At 33.7% G+C, this 20,000-nt stretch overlaps 1 protein-coding gene across 2 annotated transcripts in view; it reads left to right on the forward strand.

The window, feature by feature from the left end:
• LOC136832690 (uncharacterized) overlaps positions 1-20,000 on the forward strand; it is a 279,608-nt gene that overhangs the window by 113,268 nt on the left and 146,340 nt on the right. For both annotated transcript variants that reach the window (XM_067094081.1, XM_067094080.1), the window contains one exon: positions 16,464-16,597. The gene's annotated coding sequence lies outside the window, so the exon portion shown is untranslated. The remainder of the gene's footprint in view (positions 1-16,463; positions 16,598-20,000) is intronic.

Here is a 20,000-nt window from a genome sequence, read left to right on the forward strand (position 1 = left end):
ATATACGTAAGAGTGAAAGCCTTTTTAAAACTCTGTAAACAGAAGTAATGGATTTTCATGTGAGAGAGACTTCAAGGTAAAAGTAATTTGATATTGAGGAAAAGAAATACAACCTTGCGTTCTGGTGCTCAAACATTAACGATGAGAATCTATTCACTCGGCTGTACAGTAGACGGGACGTATTTCTGTGCAAGGTTTTTATTTCTTAGTCTGATCTACAGCCACAAAAAAAAAAAAAAAAAGTGAAGGTAAAATGGGATCAAATTGTCAAATTTCTTGCCGTTTTGAATTTCATAATTCTATTTTTCATATTTTATCAAGCTATCTATAGATACGAATGATTAATTTGAAGGTGAAATGGTTTAAATTGTCAATTTCCTGCCTTTTGGAATTTCTTAATTAATTTATTTTTTATATTTTATCAGGCTCCCTATAAATACTATTTTATTTTTATATTAAAAATTTACCATCACTGCTGCATCAACAGAAATTCAAGAACTGGCAGGGATTTTAGTTTTCTGTAAAAGAAAACTATTGTGCCGGCTTTGTCTGTCCATCCGCACTTTATTCTGTCCCCATTTTTTCTGTCCGCCCTTAAGTCTTAAAAACCACTGAGGCCAGAGGGCTGCAAATTGGTACATTGATCATCCACCCTCCGATCACCATACATACCAAATTTTAGCCTTCTATCCTCAGTAGTTTTTGTTTTATTCAAGGTTAAAGTTAGCCATAATCGTGCCTCTGACAACGGTACAGGATAGGCCACCACCGGGCCGTGGTTAAAGTTTCATGGGCCGCGGCTCATACAGCATTATACCGAGACCACCGAAAGATAGATCTACTGTATTTTCGGTGGCCTTGATTATATGATGTAGCGGCTGTACAGAAAACTCGATTGCGCCGAAGAAACTTCGGCGCATTTTTTTCTTCTCTCTTTTTTTTTTTTTTTTTCTAATCCAGTGTTCTGGAATGAAGACGAGGAAATTTTTTTCCCTTCCCTTCCATGACGGCGGCGCTGCCACCGGATGTTTGTTGAATAACCGACTTCCTTTAGTCATGCCGTCAGCTCCCAGAAGTTCTGGTCTACAATAATCTCTTGGTATTCTGTTAAATTTTAGACATTGTTTATAGATTACTAATAAGTTTTTTAATCTCTTGGTGTTCTGTTAGATTTTAGACGTTGTTATAAATTACCGATAAGTTTTTTAATTTCTCGGTATTCTGTTAAATTTGAGACATTGCTTGTAGATTACCGGAAAGTTTTTTAGTCTCTCTCGGTATTCTGTTAAATTTTAGACATTGTTGTAAATTACTGATAAGTTTTTTAATCTCTCGGTATTCTGTTAAATTTTAGACATTGTTTATGAAATACTGATAAGTTTTGTGGTCAGGCTTATAGACAAACACATGGGAATGATCATCTATCTATACATGTATCCGGTAATATGTCCGTGTATACATAATCCGGAGCATAAATTGAGAAAGTGGCAACTGTAGTTCTGAAGGAAAAGCCCGTATTCAGTTAAATTTTAGACCTTGTCTTTAAGTTACTGGTAAGTTTCATGATCACGCTTATAGACAAACGCACTTAAATGATAATCTACTTTTATATATATCCAATAATATGCCCGTGTGAACGTAATCCGGAGAATAAATAGAGAAACTGGCAACTGTACTTTTGGGGAAAAAGCCCAGATTTCTCGAATCTTTCTGTGTAAGAAGAAGAAGAATCGGACGGATTCCACAGGCAACAGGCGGTGAAGGACCTGTAGAAGAGAATTCGCTGTAATTATTGCCGGTGCTTGAACGCTGATTGTCTGCGCGCGAGCGCGTGTGCGCGCACGTGGGTATGTGTATGTGTGTGTGCATGCAGAGAGAGAGAGAGTGAGTGAGAGAGGAAGCCTTGTCCTAATTATGTATATTTCCAAAATTCGTCTTTTAAGTATTGTTAAACAAATTTATTTCTTTCATTTTCGCTTAATTTTATGCGCGCTCGCGTATGTGTGAGTATGCGTATGCAAAGAGAGAGAGAGAGAGAGAGGAAGCCATATCCTAATCACGTACATTTCTAAAATTCGCCTTCTGGGTATTTTTAAATTTATATCGATTAAACTTTGGGTTCAATGTCGTTCAATTTCGCTCATTTTTATGGGGCGCGCGCGTGTGTATGTGTGTGTGTGCTAAAGAAAAGAGAAAGAGAGAGAGAGGAAACCTTATCTTAATTACCTATATTTCCAAAATTCGGCTTCTGAGTGTTTTTAAAACATATTTTTTCGACTCATGTCTTTTCGTTCAATATCATTCATTTTCGTTTTTTTTGCGCCTGTGTGTACGCAAAGAGAGAGAGAGAGAGAGAGAGAGAGAGAGAGAGAGAGAGAGAGAGAGAGAGAGGGGAGAGAGATTTCCTAATTAAAATTTCGCCTTCTGAGTATTTTCAAACAAAATTTTTTTTCGACTAATATCTTTTCGTCCAGTGTCGTTCATTTTCGCTCAATTTCGTGTCATTTCCGCCTTTATAACTAAACGCCCTTCAAGGTCATTTTAACCAGCGGTGAAGGATATTCCGTCTGAGGACGCGGGAAGGAACGCCGGTGACATCCTGCGCTATATTTAAGGAATGGCCGGGCCTTACTTATACCATTCAGTGAAAATCGTGATACGAAAGAAAGGATTCGTAATATTCGTGAGATAGGAAAATTTCTCTCTCTCTCTCTCTCTCTCTACATATATATATATATATATATATATATATATATATATATATATATATATATATATATATATATATATATATATATATATATATATATATATATATATATATATATATATATATATGTATATATATAGTTATATATATATATATATATATATATATATATATATATATATATATATATATATATATATATATAAAATTATATAATTAGAGAGAGAGAGAAGCAGAAAAAATTTGCTGTCTTAGAGCAACATTCTCTCTCTCTCTCTCTCTCTCTCTCTCTCTCTATATATATATATATATATATATATATATATATATATATATATATATATATATATATATATATATATATATATATATATATATATATATATATATCGAGAGAGAGAGAAAATGTTGCTCCAGGACATAGCAAATTAAGAGCAGTGCTAATTACAATCTCTCGACGGTTCAACCAGAACAGTTTGAAAACAGGGCTTCGAGTATTGACAAACTCCGTATGGCTGTTTCCGAGAGTTTGTCGTCGCCTAGACTAAATGAGAACCGCTTGGTAGGAAGTTTGTCTTATTCTTACATTGATGGAGTTCTCTTTAGTTAATGGAGTTCTATAATCTGGCATATGGGATGTAATTGTAATTCGGATATAATTGCAATTATGATGCAGTTGTAATTAAGGTGCAATTACAATTAAAGTACAATTGCACTTAAGATGTATTTGTAATTAAGATGTAATTGCAGTTGTAATGTAATTGCAATTAAGATGTAGTTGTAATTAAGATGTGACTGCAGTTAGGATGTTTTGTAATTAGGATGGGATTGCAATTAAGATGTAATTAGGATGCAGTTGTAATTAGGATTTAATTGCAATTAGAATGTAATTTTAATTAGGATATAATTGTAATTAGGAAGTGATTGCAATTGGAATGTGTTTGTATTTAGGATGTAATTTCAATTTCAAGAAGTAATTGCAGTTAGGATGTAAGTGCAAATTAGAATGTAATCGCAATTAGGGCGTAATCACAGTTAAGTTGCAATTGCAGTTAAAATGCAATTGCAAAGTAATTTCTGCCTGATTCTATGCGAACGTTCCCGTGCAAAAAAAAGAACAACTTCGAATTTGCCCTCGGAATATTCACGATGCAGTTTTTGTAACCTAGAAAAAAAATCGTTTCGTAGACTTTCACTTCCTTTTCATGTCTTTGATCCGTGATTTCAGCCGTCTGTTCATGTTCTCTTAACTGAGAGTCATGAGCTCTCTCTCTCTCTCTCTCTCTCTCTCTCTCTCTCTCTCTCTCTCTCTCTCTCTCTGTTCTTTCTCTCATAAGAAAGCACATACATGTTTTTTTGATACTGGGTTCCTCTCTACTCTCTCTCTCTCTCTCTCTCTCTCTCTCTCTCTCTCTCTTTCAATAGAGGATTTTGTATTCTACAGTATAAGTGTTCAGATTATACACTATGAATGTTCAGATTCTACTTTATAAAAGTTCAGAATCTAGATCTTAAATATTCAGATTCTACATTATAAAAGTTCAGATTTTCAAATTTCACTCACTGGGATTTTAACTTGAGAGTTCTTGAAAGTAATAATGGTTTGGTTCAAATTGAGACTAGGTCATTACTTTCTAACATAACTACTAAAGACAGCAGCCCTGAAGATAAGAGTCGCTGGAAGAAAGTGTTACCTGAGGGCTGATTAATGCAAAAAAAAAAAAAAAGTTGCTTCGGTAGCTTAAGGAAAACACGAAGTGATTACAGAGAACTTTGTCTTTGATGAAATGGTGTCAGGTTTGTAATGGATGCAGCAAAGCTGGAATGAAAACTCTTTATTTCAAACCTTTTGCAGAGTCTGCTGCCTTTCCTGCCTTGGGTGTTCTGTGGTTCACCTTTTCTCTCACCTTTTCATCAAAACAGATTCCAAAATATTGGTGAAATTGAAGCTCTTCTTCTTTCCAAAACTACTCCAGAGACTCTGCTGCCTATCCTGCCTTGGGTATTTTGTGATTCCTGTTGACTTTCCTGCTTTGGGTATTGTGTGATTTACCTTATATTTTACCTTTTCATTAAAACAGATTCTGAAATATTGGTAAAATGAAACTCTTCTTTTCAAAGCTACTGCAGAGACTCTGCTGCCTTTCCTGCCTTGGGTATTCAGTGATTCACATTTTCTCTCACCTTTTCATCAAAACAAATTCCGAAATATTGGTAAAATTGAAACTCTTCTTTTCAAAACTACTACTCTGTTGACTTTTTTTGTGATTCACGTTTTCTTTCGCATTTTCATAAAATAGATTCCGCAATACTGACACCAGATCTTCCCAGTGCAACGTTGCAGTAGTCCCTTTCTTCTAGGAATGCAAGAAAATTATTTTGAATTATATATTCAACACACTGAGTGACCCAGTGTCTTCGTTGAGGACTGATGCTCTGTCATAACGTGACTGTCACTGCATATTATTATTATTATTATTATTATTATTATTATTATTATTATTAGCTAAAAACCTAGGACAGTACCTCTGTACGAAAACGTCTGTATAACTGAATACTGCTAAATGGAAAAAAAAAGATAGAAGAAGCCAAGACAGGATAACTGTGGTAGCATTCAGATGAAAATAAATAAATTAACTGGGACATGAACAAATAAAGGAACCTACACATGAAGAAATAACAATTAAGAAATATGCTGACCCAGATGTGTACTGTGCCTAGAATCAAGTACGGATGAATTATCACTAAAATGATCCTGCAACGGGCAGTTTTTGCTTATGTGTGTGTGTGTGTGTGTGGGTGTGGGTGTGGGTGTGGGTGGGTAGATAGATAGGTAGATCAACAGACAGATATTTTAACTGGGGCAAAGCAGTTCTTGTTGATAATTAAAGCTATGTTAGCAGTAATTCTTTTGGTGGTAAGTGTTTAGTATTTTATTTATTTAGTTATTTATTCATTTGTTAATTTATCTGTTTTTCTGAAAAGTGATCCTTTCTTTCTATATTTCCTGTTAGCTTCTGTTACTTCTTTCGAATGAGCGCCATATTCTTTGGAAGCTTGAATTTCAAGTCAATGGCCACTGTGGGGCTTGTTCCTTATGAATAGGGTTCATCTTCTGAATAATAATGATAAATAATCTGCTTTCCTTGCTTTAGGTATCAAAACGACAGAAATATCATTAAAAAAACTCTGAAAAAGCAGATAAAATCCATTCGTTAACCCCTCAATGTTGGTCACACTCAACATACCCCAGTACATTTACAGAATCAAAGGTGCACCTTCTCAGAGATTTTGAAACGAAGACACTTTTACAAGAACCAAAATCCTCCCCAATAAGTCAGAATTCAGCAGTGTTGCGGTACCGGAGCAATGATCAATTTCCTTACCTGAAGCCACTGCTTAATGAGCTGTCATCCTGCGACAGATCACCCCTTCCGTGATGCAAGAGCATGACAGTGGAGATCACTTAAATGATAATACTGAAGAATTTTGGAACTGATACACTTTCACAATTCTGTGGACAGAAAAGTGATCCAGCGTTGGCTCTGGTCAGTGCTTCGATGTTGGTGTCGGAGAGGGACTGTCATATGCTGTCAAAACGGGCTAAGCCCCTTTTGACCAGCAAAGTGATCCAGCATTAGGGCTGGTCAGTGTTTATAAAAAATAAATTATTTAATATGCTGTCAACACATAAATCCTTATGACCTTCACTGGATGATACAGTGACATACTCAGAACAGTTTTACAGATTTTTAGTCAGTACAGAGGTAATAGCTTTTGCAGCCTCTTAGAAAGGGGTTGGTACCAGAAGGAGCTACTTTACTTTTTGTAGTTCTCAGCAAGTCTTTTGGGGCGAGGTTGCTAAACCCATGCCCTTTTTATTAAGCCTGATTGCAGTCACCCCAGTCGTCTAACTGTCCAGCTATCAGGTACCTAATTAACTACTCAGGTCAATGTAGGTTTTTACCTGGGCAGTATGCATTCATGTATCCACACTCGCCAGGGAGACGGACCTGGGTCCGTTTTTGTATATACATATATATATATATATATATATATATATATATATATATATATATATATATATATATATATATATATATATATATATATATATATATATATATATATATATATATATATTATATAAATATATATATATAATATATATACATATACAGTATATATATTATATATATATATATATATATATATATATATATATATATATATATATATATAATATATATATATATATATATATATATAAATATTATATATATATCCGGAATTTGATGTATTTATTCGTAATTATTCGCTTACTTAAAAACCCTTCTATATCAAACTGATTCATGACAGAGTCAGCGGACTGTTGCGAATATCTTCCCCTTCCTCTCTCTCTCTCTCTCTCTCTCTCTCTCTCTCTCTCTCTCTCTCTCTCTCTCTCTCTCTCTCTCTCTCTGACCGGCGTCTCGGTACGGTAGATTTGGTTTTTAGAATACCTCTGTGGAAGCCGGGCGTAAAATAAAAGGAAAAGAAAAGCATGCCATCTGCCGGATCGAATCCAAACGGAATTAATTGATATAAGCGCATGACGCTTCAGTAAGCTATGGCATTGTCTTGAGTTCTTGTTTTTGTTTTTTGTTTTTTCATTTCTTTGTATTGTAAGGGTTTCTTTTATTTGTTTATTTGAGTTGGTCACGAGGCAATAGGAGTGGATTCCATTGCGTTTTGAATATTTACAAAATTTAACTTTCTTGCGTGAAGATTATCCCTGAAGTCTAATGAACTTGAAGAGTTGGTGTGGTGTCTATATGTCTGTATGTCTGTCTGTATGTATGTGTATATGTATATATATATATATATATATATATATATATATATATATATATATATATATATATATATATGCCATCACGTTTGCGAATCATTACGGAAGGAAGTAAAAAAATATCTAAATTCATATTAATAATAGCTATCTTTACCAGCTATACTCTAGTAACTATCAGAAACTTTCTTATATTCTATCTAGACTGTCTGAAGGATTAGAAAATATCCATACAATCCCCACCCCCATACAACGTCTGGAACAGCACAAGAGTTTATGACCATACAATTCCCCTATACAATGTCAATGTCCAGTAGAACATTAAGAATTGTTTACCTTCGAAGTTGCTAGCAAACAAGATGGAGGGAAATCTTTACAAGTGTAACTGTCAGTCTTGGTGAAAGTCAACCTTGTCTTACGAAATTAGATAAGTGGAGAATCTCTCTCTCTCTCTCTCTCTCTCTCTCTCTCTCTCTCTCTCTCTCTCTCTCTCTCTCTAACACCCTTGGCCTGACTCCTGCGTTGCCTAGGGGTCCTGTTCCTGTGGATTTAGGGATTATAGGGTCTCCCTTCCCTCTTTCCTTCGTTCTCTCTCTCTCTCTCTCTCTCTCTCTCTCTCTCTCTCTCTCTCTCTCTCTCTCTCTCTCAGGTATTCATTAACAAATGCGCCTGTTTTGACGTAAGCTGTAAATAGCATTCGATAAGTGTGTGTGTGTTTGTCTGTCTCATTACACCAACGTCGGATCTGGTCATTACTTGGATGGGTGATCATCAGGAAATGATAGACACTGTAGGCACATAATCCCCTTGGACGTGTTATGTATCTAGAAGCTTGTAGAGAGAGAGAGAGAGAGAGAGAAGGGAAATCAAAGCTAATGGCAGACACATTCACCTCGTGGGAAAAAGGAAGTTAGAAATTGGAATGTTATTGCCTGTGAGGTATGTAAATTAATGCTGTTATTGAGAGTGTTTCTCTCTCTTCTCTCTCTCTCTCTCTCTCTCTCTCTCTCTCTCTCTCTCTCTCTCTCAAAGGTTCAGAGGAATGAGTGTTATTTCTCTCTCTCTCTCTCTCTCTCTCTCTCTCTCTCTCTCTCTCTCTCTCTCTCTCTCTCAGGAAAAGGTTCATAGGAATGAGTGTTAATGAGAGTTTTCTCTTTCTCTCTCTCTCTCTCTCTCTCTCTCTCTCTCTCTCTCTCTTTCATAATCATTATTTTCATTTTAGATTTTAGGTAAGTGTGTAAAGCCAATTTAAAGTAGAGCCGATTATAAGACGATTTTTAGCAACCCTGTGCAGTATGGTTTGGGCATATTGACGCATGCGCGCAATCTACAGCGCAATGGCGTCAGGTGTTTGATCAGCTTACTCCTCACCGTTCAGCCAGTGACTAGACCGATATTCATAATTTCCTATTTTACGTATTAGATTTCTCTCCATCTTCAGTAATCCATTATTTATTTCAGATGCATAATGGGTTGGCTGTGATAAATTATGCATAACAGAAATATACTAATATTAGTGAATGATTGTGAACATAATCTACGATGCATCACGAGCAGCGAGTTTCGCCTAACCTACGATACATTCGGCCATGAGGAGTATATGGAGGCGTATAATGATAATTTCACGCCGTTAATTAGTTTAATGCGAATTCTCCTCGCTAGATGGTTAATGTCCAGGTGCTGAGGGCTATTGAGATCCCATTTCCAAACCTTCATCCTGTTTGTAGGCCTAGAGGTATAGCAAATATACGGGATGTGGGAGCCTCCTGGAGTTTAAATCCCTTTCAGGTGTGCTTTAATCACTTCTTCAAAACATGATTAATCCCGTTCTTCGTCGAGGGATTTCGCCCTCTCTCTCTCTCTCTCTCTCTCTCTCTCTCTCTCTCTCTCTCTCTCTCTCCTTTCTGTGTTCTTTAATCACTGAGTCGATAATGTTTAGTCACTAATTCCATATGCCTGTGTGTGTGTGTGTGTGTGTGTGTGTGTGTGTGTAAGAGAGAGAGAGAGAGAGAGAGAGAGAGAAGAGTCACGGGCGATGCAACGGCGCTACAATGAACTCTCGACTTCTCTTCGTCATAGTTTTACACGTTTTTCTGAAAACCTTGAAATCCGAAATATTGAAATAAGTATGAGAGTAGAAACTTATCCTTTCAGCCTTCGGTAAACCCGCGGGGTAAACCAGGCCTAGTGGGTAAAAAAAAAAAAAAAAAAAAAAAAACTCGGCAAAACAAGGATAAGCCAAAGGACCTTGGGTAAACCTAGTCCTATAGAGGATCCTTGGGGGGTGAACCATTGTGTAGTGCTCGGCCGTTTCTCCCCGCCGGAAGAGATAATTATTTAAATGATTTTCAATTATTTCCAGTTAATGATTTCAAGGTTTTCAATTGAATACGCGTAAAAATATTAGAGAAAAGAAGTTAAGAGTTTGTTGCTGAGCTGCTGTGGTTAGAAAAAGGAGGTATAAATTTATATTTAATTATAACATAATACATTATTTTCAACAGTCTCTCAGTGTTCGAGGACTGTCTTTGCGTATGTGCTTTTTGTTTCCCCGTCCAGTTTTTTACAGGAACTTGTGTTTTTGTTAACGAAAGTGTTTGTTTCTTTGTTAACAAAATTATTTCGTTAGCTGGTTTATTCCACTTTATGGTCGTTCTTGCCTTTATTGGTCTATTGTTGTGGTGGCATGCAAATCACATTTATTTTATTTCTTCGTTTTTACATCTGAAAGGAAGTTGTTCTTTGAAAGCTTCCGGGGAACACTTTTCATGCGTGAATAAGTTCGAGTGTTTAGGTTATTTGCATATATGAGCAAGGACACGCACCTATGTGTAGGGGTGTAGTGCCGTCAGAGCACCTCGCGCGGTGCACTGTAGGCATTACGAAAGATTCTTTGCAGCGTCCCTTCCTTAAGCTCCCAGCTGCAACCCCTTTCATTCCTTTTCCATCTTACTTTCCAACCTCTCCTAACAATTGTTTCTAAGTGCAACTGCGAGATTTCCCTTCTGTTACGCCTTTCAGACATTTTGCCTCTCCATTTCCCTTTCAGCGCTGAATGACTTCGTAGGTCCCAGCGCTTGGCATTTGGCCTAAATATCACATTCCATTTCATTCCATATTTAGTCCGTAATTCCTTAATCGCGCAAGTTAGACTATTCTTTGTCATTTAAGGTTACTTTCGTGACCCCAAGATGTCCTGAAATCGTGAAATCTTTCTTTATTGTTTGTTCATAAATTGTCTGTTAATCCTGTATCCTATTTGAATGCCCTTCGCTCTCTGTGTTGTCCTGGGAATAAAGAGCCTGTTTTATCCTTGGCCTCAAGGATCCCTCTGGAATTCCTGCCTTCAGAATTGACGTTCCTCGGGTGAAGCCTTACGTCTAGAGAGGCCTTATACAGTCAGGTTACTGGAGCACTTTTTTATTTTTATTTTATTTTTGGAGATGTTAAACACCTTCAACTGACAACTTATCCTCCTGGTTATGTTGGGTTTTTGGTGTATGTCTTTCCGATAAAACATCCTTGATAGGTGATACCCAAACTGTCGAAAAGCATACAGGGTATTTGATCTATTAAAGATGACCAAATAGACCTTTAGAGCACAACGATGACCATAAAAATAAGAATAAAAGATAACCTCATACTGAACATCTGCGGTATATATTTGCTTCTGTATCTATGGAATAGCTACATAGTTTTTTTTTTTCTAAAAGGATTGAGTTTCGTTTTGCCCTCACTCAAAAAATAAATGGCCCACACGATGCCCCCGCCCCATGAAAAATAATGACAAAATAATAATATTGAGATTCAGATAATAATAACATAAATGAGAAATATAAAAATGGGAAAGAATAATAGATCTATTATATATATACATATATATATATATATATATATATATATATATATATATATATATATATATATATATATGTATATGTATGTACATGTATATGTATGTATAACATGAAAATTGGTCCCCCCCCCATGAAATTTTTCTGGATCCGCTAGTGTTTGAGCCTGCAATATGAAGACCATTTTACGAACTTTTAATATGATATACAGTCTTTATTCTTTGTTTGGTAGGTTTTTAGCCACAGACCTACCAGATTAAGTCACCAGTGTCATCAAATTATTTTCTTCACAAAGCTCTGAATGTCTGAGAAAAATTCGGCTTGTCTTGGATTTTTTTAACTATATCAAAATACTCTACATTCCTTTTCAACAATTTTGAATTACAGTCACTGAATAAATTAAGCAAACGATAAGGTATTCTGTAACAATTCCTTCTGCAATTATTATGAACATTGCCTTCACTCTGTTTGCTTGCAAGTTACTGGGATTATGTAAACATTTCATTTTTGCAAACATTTCATTTTTATAGCAAAACCTTCTATAATTATTTTCAGTATTGACTTCAGTCTGTTTGTGAGTGACTAGGTTATGTAAACATTGTATTTTTGTAAACATTTAATTTTTGTAAACATTTCATTTTTTAAACAATTCAGTTTTGTAGACATTTCAGTTTTGTAAACATTTCATTTCTGTAAACATTTCATTTTTGTAAACATTTCAGTTTTGTAAACATTTCATTTTTGTAAACATTTCACTTCTGTAAATATTTTATTTTTGTAAACATTTAATTTCTGTAAACATTTCATTTTTGTAAATATTTCAGTTTTGTAAACATTTCATTTTTTAAACATTTCATTGTTTTTTATAGAACACGGGGTGTTTCGGAGTGTCAGAGGGATGCTGTGCTCTCTTTCACTGCGGTATTTTCAAAACGTTTTCTTCTTATCCCATTCTTTGGAAGCTTGAATTTCAAGTCAACGTCCTCTGTGGGCTTGTTCCATATGAATGGGTTTCATCTACTGAATAATAATAATAATAATAATAATAATAATAATAATAGTAGTAGTAGTAATAATACAGTATCTATCTATCTATCTATCTATCTGTCGATCTGTTTTTTATTTATTTCTTTCGCGCTTGGAAATGCTTCTTTGTCAAGACATTGGGCGTTTGTTATCTTGACTACGAAGTGACCGGAAATTATCAGGTGCCTTTGCGATTGGGGTCGTTAACACTGAAGTCAGTGAAACTATTATTATTATTATTATTATTATTATTATTATTATTATTATTATTATTATTATTATTATTATTATTATTATTATTATTATTATAGTTGAAGTGCTGGTTGTAGTACCAATTTTAAATCACAAAATGAGCTGGGACTGTGTTGATGCTCTAAGCTACAAAAATGAATAAATTGATTATTATAAAAATGTGATACGTTATAATTCCTGGTACTGAAGCCACCATTAGAATTTTGTTGTATATTTCTTTTGTCCTTTTTCGACAACATCCTTGTGTTACCTGGCTCGAAAATTCAACATCCTCAAGCAGAAGGAACAAGAAGGTTTATTTAGGAGACAAACCTTAAGATTTTGAGATTGACGAGATAAATCGGACTTTTTTTTTTTTTTTTTTTACTTTTTTGAGGAGGAAAAGACATATCCTGCCATTGTAGTGGTGGACTCCAGACGCCACAGAGACAAAGATATGGAATCCTGTTATATGGTCCTTTCATGCAATGTGTCATTGACCTGACCTCTTCCTTGTGCCTCTGCAGAACGTTTTGTTTTAGGTAAATATTTATTTTTTCTTCCCTCAAACTCTTCAGAAACGTAGAAGTCAGCTGACCTGATGTATGACCTGTTGACGTGGAGTGTATGACCTGTTGAACTGAAGTGTAAGGCCTGTTGACCTGAAGTGTATGTGACCTGTTTACCTGAAGTTTATGACCTGTTGACCTGACGTGTAAGACCTGTTGACTTGAAGTGTATGACCTGTTGTCAGAAGTGTATGACCTTTTGACCGGAAGTGTAAGACTTGTATGATCTGTTGGCCTGAAGTGTAAGACCTGTTGACCTGAAGTGTAAGACCTGTTGACTTGAAATGTATGACCTGTTGACCAAGATTGTATATTTTTCAATTTATCCTTCATGCTCTTCACGAAGCAAGGTAGAAGTCATTGACCTGAAGGTGTGACTGCCAGTGAAAAGTGCAGTCCTTCTTACAGGTAGCAATAAAAAAAAAAAAAAAACTCATGTCAAGGGAATCCACTAACCGGAAGTAAATGTCGGCACAGCCTCCTCTTGCAACAAAAGAAAGGAAGCCCATCAGTAGGCGAATGGTAACAAGAGGATCAACATGTTTGCGTAACCTTGTTCTCACAGTGCTGCAGTAGACAGCTTGAGGACCACTCTTTTTTTTTTTAAGAGTGTCAGTCTCATTGAGGGGCTTCGGAAAAGGGTTTCAAACTATCTATCATATTTATATACCTCGTTTGAGGTTTTCTGAAAAGGTTTGCAAACTATGTACCTCCATTCTATACCTTGTTTGTGGTTTTCTAAAAAGGGTTTAAGCTATAGAACACTTTTATATACTTTGTTTGACCCCGTTGCGGGGGGCGGTTAGTGCCGTTAGTGCGCCTCACGCAGTGCACCGTAGGCATTACTTAAGATTCTTCTGAGCGTCTCATAGGCCCCTAGCTGCAACCCCTTTCATTCCTTTTACTGTACCTCCACTCATATTCTATCTCTTCCACCTTACTGTCCTCAACCCTCTCCTAACAATTGTTTCATAGTGCAGTTGCAATAAGTTGTCCTCCTGTTACACCTTTCAAAACCTTTTTTTACTCAATTTCCCTCTCAGCTCAAAATGACCTCATCATAGGTTCCAGTGCTTGGCCTTTGGCCTAAATTTTATAATCCAATCCAATCTGTACCCTGTTTGTAGATGACACTCATCAATGACCGCATAACTGTGGGAGATCCGTGAAGATACGTGACTCATCTGGTGCGTTCACACAGGTGTTTACAGGTGTTCAGCACACATACCTGTGCAAACAGTTGCAGTTTGAGCGCTGGGTCACTGGCTCCCTGATTCCTTAATGGTCTTTGGCTGACCTATATCAAGTTCTGTTAGATGCAGGCCAGTTCATTGGAATTCAGGAGCTGTTGTTAACCTTTGGGTATATATATATATATATATATATATATATATATATATATATATATATATATATATATATATATATATATATATATATATATATATATATATATATATATATATATATATATATATATTAGCTTAATGATAAATAATATTGCCAAGACCAGGAAGAACATTCTTTATTGTACAAGCTTTGAGGTATAAAACCTCATCATCAGGCTGAAAAACCGACAAGGATGAGAATCAATAAAATTACAATAAAATGAATTGTCATAATAAATCTTCAGCAAAAATACTAACGAAATATATATTTTCGGGTACTGTCTTTTTGTTCAAATAGACTGGACCTTGTAATTTCAGAGTCGCTGACTATTAAAAAGATGAAGCCGGAATTGAACAGTGGTAGTTTGTTTACATTTCACTTTAGTTTTATTTTCATATTTTTATGTTTGTGTTTTTAATTTTTCGTTATTTTACGTCTCACCTTTTAGTTCGTATTTACTTGTTCATTTTATATATTTCGTTAGTATTTTTGCTGAAGATTTATTATGACAATTCATTTTATTGTAATTTTATTGATTTCATCCTTGTCGGTTTTTCAGCCTGATGATGAGTTTTATACCTGGAAAGCTTGTACAATAAAGAATGTTCTTCCTGGTCTTGGCAATATTATTTATCATTAAGCTAAGATTTCCAAGTAGCCGCCCTATTACTGAGACTATATATATATATATATATATATATATATATATATATATATATATATATATATATATATATATATATATATATATATATATATATATATATGTATATATATATATATATATATATATATTATATTTGTATGTATGTATATATATATATATATATATATATATATATATATATATATATATTATATTTGTATGTATATATATATATATATATATATATATATATATATATATATATATATATATATATATATATATATTAATAAAAGGACCTCATTTATACGGGATGAGGACATTCAGTCCTGGAAAGCTTGTAACTTTTTCTAAATAAATATCTCCGCTAAATAACGTCCTGTTTAAGTGGGTCTTTTATTAATTATATTAATAATGCACAGAACAATTGTGGAAGTGATAAAATTATATATATATATTATATATATATGTGTGTGTGTGTGTGTGTATACTGTATATATACATATATGTATATATATACATATATTATTTAGATAGATAGATAGATAGATGGATAGATACATAGATAGATAGTAACCGCCAGAATTAAATGCCTGATGGGCGTTAAGAGGACTGTTGAACGAAGGAGAAATTCTTCCATTGAGGTCAACGGAGCAGTGACTGAAATAGTACCTGTCGAAACGAGTAGAAAGGGTTAGAGCAGGCACACTGTGGCAGAGAGGAGGAGGACTGAGAGTGACAGAGGTGCTCAGAAGGGAATCTACAGGGAGGCGTGAAAACTGACGTCACAGAAATTAAGGTCACAGAAATAATACGATGTTTTGAGGATTCAGGAGGGGAAGAAATACCATTTAGATCATTTATTTACATTTTGCTCTATTTCTTTATTCATTTATTAAATTTTTTTTTTGTTTTTGTTTTTGTTTATGATAAGCGATTCTTCTCTCTGTAGTTCCTATTACCTTCTGTTACTTCTTTCAAATGAACACCATAACATTCAGGTCAGTGGCCCCTGTGGTGGGCTTGTTCTCTGGGAATAGGGCTCATCTTCTGAATAATAATAATAATAATAATAATAATAATAATAATAATAATAATAATAATAATAATAATAATAATAATAATAATAATAAATTTTTAAGGTAAAGAAAAGATTTACAACAGATATAACAATATTCCACAACTAACGATCGCCCTATCTTAATTCCAGGTGAGGCCTGACCTCATATCTGAAAGCCTTGGTCCAGTCAACCTGGATTGACCAAATTTAATAGCGGTCAGGTCTGGGTCACACCGGGTCTCACTCAGACCTCGAAAGAGCCCGTTTACGACGCCAAACCACCGGTAAGTGATTTTGATATCTTAGTTTTATGTGGGTGATTCATAGGTTTTAATAATAGGTTTTTCTTGTGGCCTTATATTATACGTGTTAATATATAGTGTTTATATTTGTATGTATGTGTATATATATACATATATACACACACATATATTTATATATATATATATATATATATATATATATATATATATATATATATATATATATATATATATACATACATACATACACACACAGAATTTTATCGGATTTCATCTGATTTGCATTGACAAGGGAAGATTACCTTCTTCGCCCGGGAGAGAGAGAGAGAGAGAGAGAGAGAGAGAGAGAGAGAGAGAGAGAGAGAGAGAGAGAGAGAGACTCGTCTATAAAGCATATTTATAACCAAATCACGTCAATGATGGTCGCGGTGGGGGAAGACATGACCTCAAAAATATTATGAGGAAGGGACATCACGAAAGCTCTCTCTCTCTCTCTCTCTCTCTCTCTCTCTCTCTCTCTCTCTCTCTACTTTATGATGCATCGGCGCTGCTAAGGTATTCGACAGTGGCTTCATATTTATTGTTTTATTTTTGTTATTATTATTATTATTTTTTAATGATATTATTTTTATTTCTCGTGTATTGTTTTGTTGGTGGGCGTTGCGTGTCTCATGCGTTCTGTAAGACCTGGCTCCTGGTTTTACAATGGGACTTTTTTTTGTAGCTTTTTTCTGTACATACCTATTGTCTTGTCTTTCATTGCTTCACATGCTTTTATCAGTTTTCTTCTTTGGTTCCTGAGTTTATTTCCACACTCGAGGTTTCCTTAATGTTGCTACGGGAAACAGAACAATTAATATAAAATTAGCATCAACTATTTTTTAAATAGATGTGAATTTTAATGTTGCTACACGAGATAAGATAGTTAATTTAAAATTGATATACAGATGTCAGTTTTTTCAGGAAATAAAACAACGAATATAAAATTAGTATCAGCTGTTTTTTTAATAGATATCAATTATAGTTTTAATTTGAAATGATAATTTATTCAGGAATATAATGATGAATCTATTAGGTGTATATAATTGTCTGGTTGGCGTGAAAGTAATGTTTACCTTTTACACATTTATTTATTTATTTATTTATTTGTTTATTTATTTTTCCTTTTTTAATAAGAGATCTCTTTCTGTATATATTTCCAATTACCTTCTGTTACTTCTTTCTAAAGTCAGTGGCTCCTGTGAGCTTGTTCCCTAATAATAGGGTTCATGTTCTGATAAAAATAATAATAATAATAATAATAATAATAATAATAATAATATTCTTTGGAAGCTTGAATCTCAAGCCAGTGGCTCCTGTGAGCTTGTTCCATAAGAATAGGGTTCATGTTCTGATGATAATAATAATAATAATAATAATAATAATAATAATAATAATAATAATAATAATAATAATAATAATATTCTTTGGAAGTTTGAATTTAAAGTCAGTGGCCCCTGTGGGTTTGTTCCGTATGAATAGAGTTCATGTTCTGAATAATAATAATAATAATAATAATAATAATAATAATAATAATAATAATTGACAGATTTGGTGTCATTTAATCTTACCGAAAAATCTCATTGCAAACTTAATAAATTGCTTATTAACATCACACTAAGGTCTGCTTTAGGCATTAAAAATAACCTGTAATCAATCATTCCTTAAATAAAATAACATAACAACCGCCCCTTTGTTATTGCAAGTGTACAAATCACGGATATACTCATTTAAAATCGATTTTAAAATTGATTTTATCCTACACGTCCGTGTAATTAGCGTTCATAAGCAAATTATTTTTTTGTTTTAATGTTCATAGACACAGTCTTCCTGTAATACTTTACAATATATAAATAATTTTTTTATTTGATCGGATTTTAAATTGTCTTTCTCCTTGCATTTTAATTATTTACTTATATTTTTTTATCAGTTTATTTAATAATTTGTTAATTTATTTTTTTTTCTTTTTTAATAACTGATTTCTTCTTTCTTTCTGTATTTCCCATTATCTTCTGTTCCTTCTTCCTAATGAACGCCAACATATGTTTTAGAAGACAGAATTTCAAGTCAGTGGCCCCATATGGACAGGGTTCATCATCTGAATAATAATAATAATAATAATAATAATAATAATAATAATAATAATAATAATAATAATAATATAATAATAATAATAATAATAATAATAATAATAATAATAATAATAATAATAATAATAATATTCTTTGGAAGCTTCAATTTAAAGTCAGTGGCCCCTGTAGTGGGTTTGTTCTATACGAATAGGGTTCATCTTCTGAATAATAATAATAATAATAATAATAATAATAATAATAATAATAATAATAATAATTTACTGTACAAATATACCCCGTTGAAGTTCAGGGTTTCCTTCCAACGGAAGGAATGTTGTCTTCCACTGCAGCGACCTTCACGCATTAACAGAATTGCACACATAAACCACACGCATGTACATACACACATATATACATATACCGTATATTCTTATATATTAGTATATATATATATATACATGTATGTATGTATATACACATACATATATACAGATTGTGAGGTGCATTCTTTTCAAACCCTCGTCCAATTTCCCAGGTCGTAAGACTTTGGTATAACTAAAATCCCGGATTATAACGATAAACGACTAAAAATGTTAAGAACAAGAGGTATCACTTGAAAAGTTCATATGGGAGAAATAAAAGTCTGATGAAAAAGTAGAGAGAGAGAGAGAGAGAGAGAGAGAGAGAGAGAGAGAGCACAAATGATTATTGAGGCAATAGCGACTTTTTGGGCGGAAAGAGCTACCTACCTGCGTTCGTTCTGCGGTTGCCGCAGGAATTTCCCTCGCCAAGGTCGGCGCGAATATGTCGTTGTCGTCCTCCCACAGCTTTATTTCTAAACCACCTCTTTTCTTTATTGTCTTTATTTGGATTACTTCTATTTTCTTTTTCCTTGTGTGTTCTGTCGTCGTTTTTATTGTTCTTATTTTTGTTTTTTGTTGGCTGTGGGATTAAGGAAGCTATGGAATGTAGCTGTATTATATATATATATATATATATATATATATATATATATATATATATATATATATATATATATATATATATATATATATATATATATACATATATATATATATATATGTGTGTGTGTGTGTGTGTGTGTGTGTATATATATAAGTGTGTGTATGTATGTATGTATGTATGTATGTATGTATATATACATATATATATATATATATATATATATATATATATATATATATATATATATATATATATACTCCATTGCCTGAATGCATAGAAATTTTATGATGTAAACACTAGCGCTCATGCACATACCTCACAATAGGACTATTGATGCATGTACATTT

This window comes from Macrobrachium rosenbergii, chromosome 50, assembly GCF_040412425.1.
Source record: "Macrobrachium rosenbergii isolate ZJJX-2024 chromosome 50, ASM4041242v1, whole genome shotgun sequence".
In the NCBI taxonomy this organism is placed as follows: Eukaryota; Metazoa; Arthropoda; class Malacostraca; order Decapoda; family Palaemonidae; genus Macrobrachium; species Macrobrachium rosenbergii.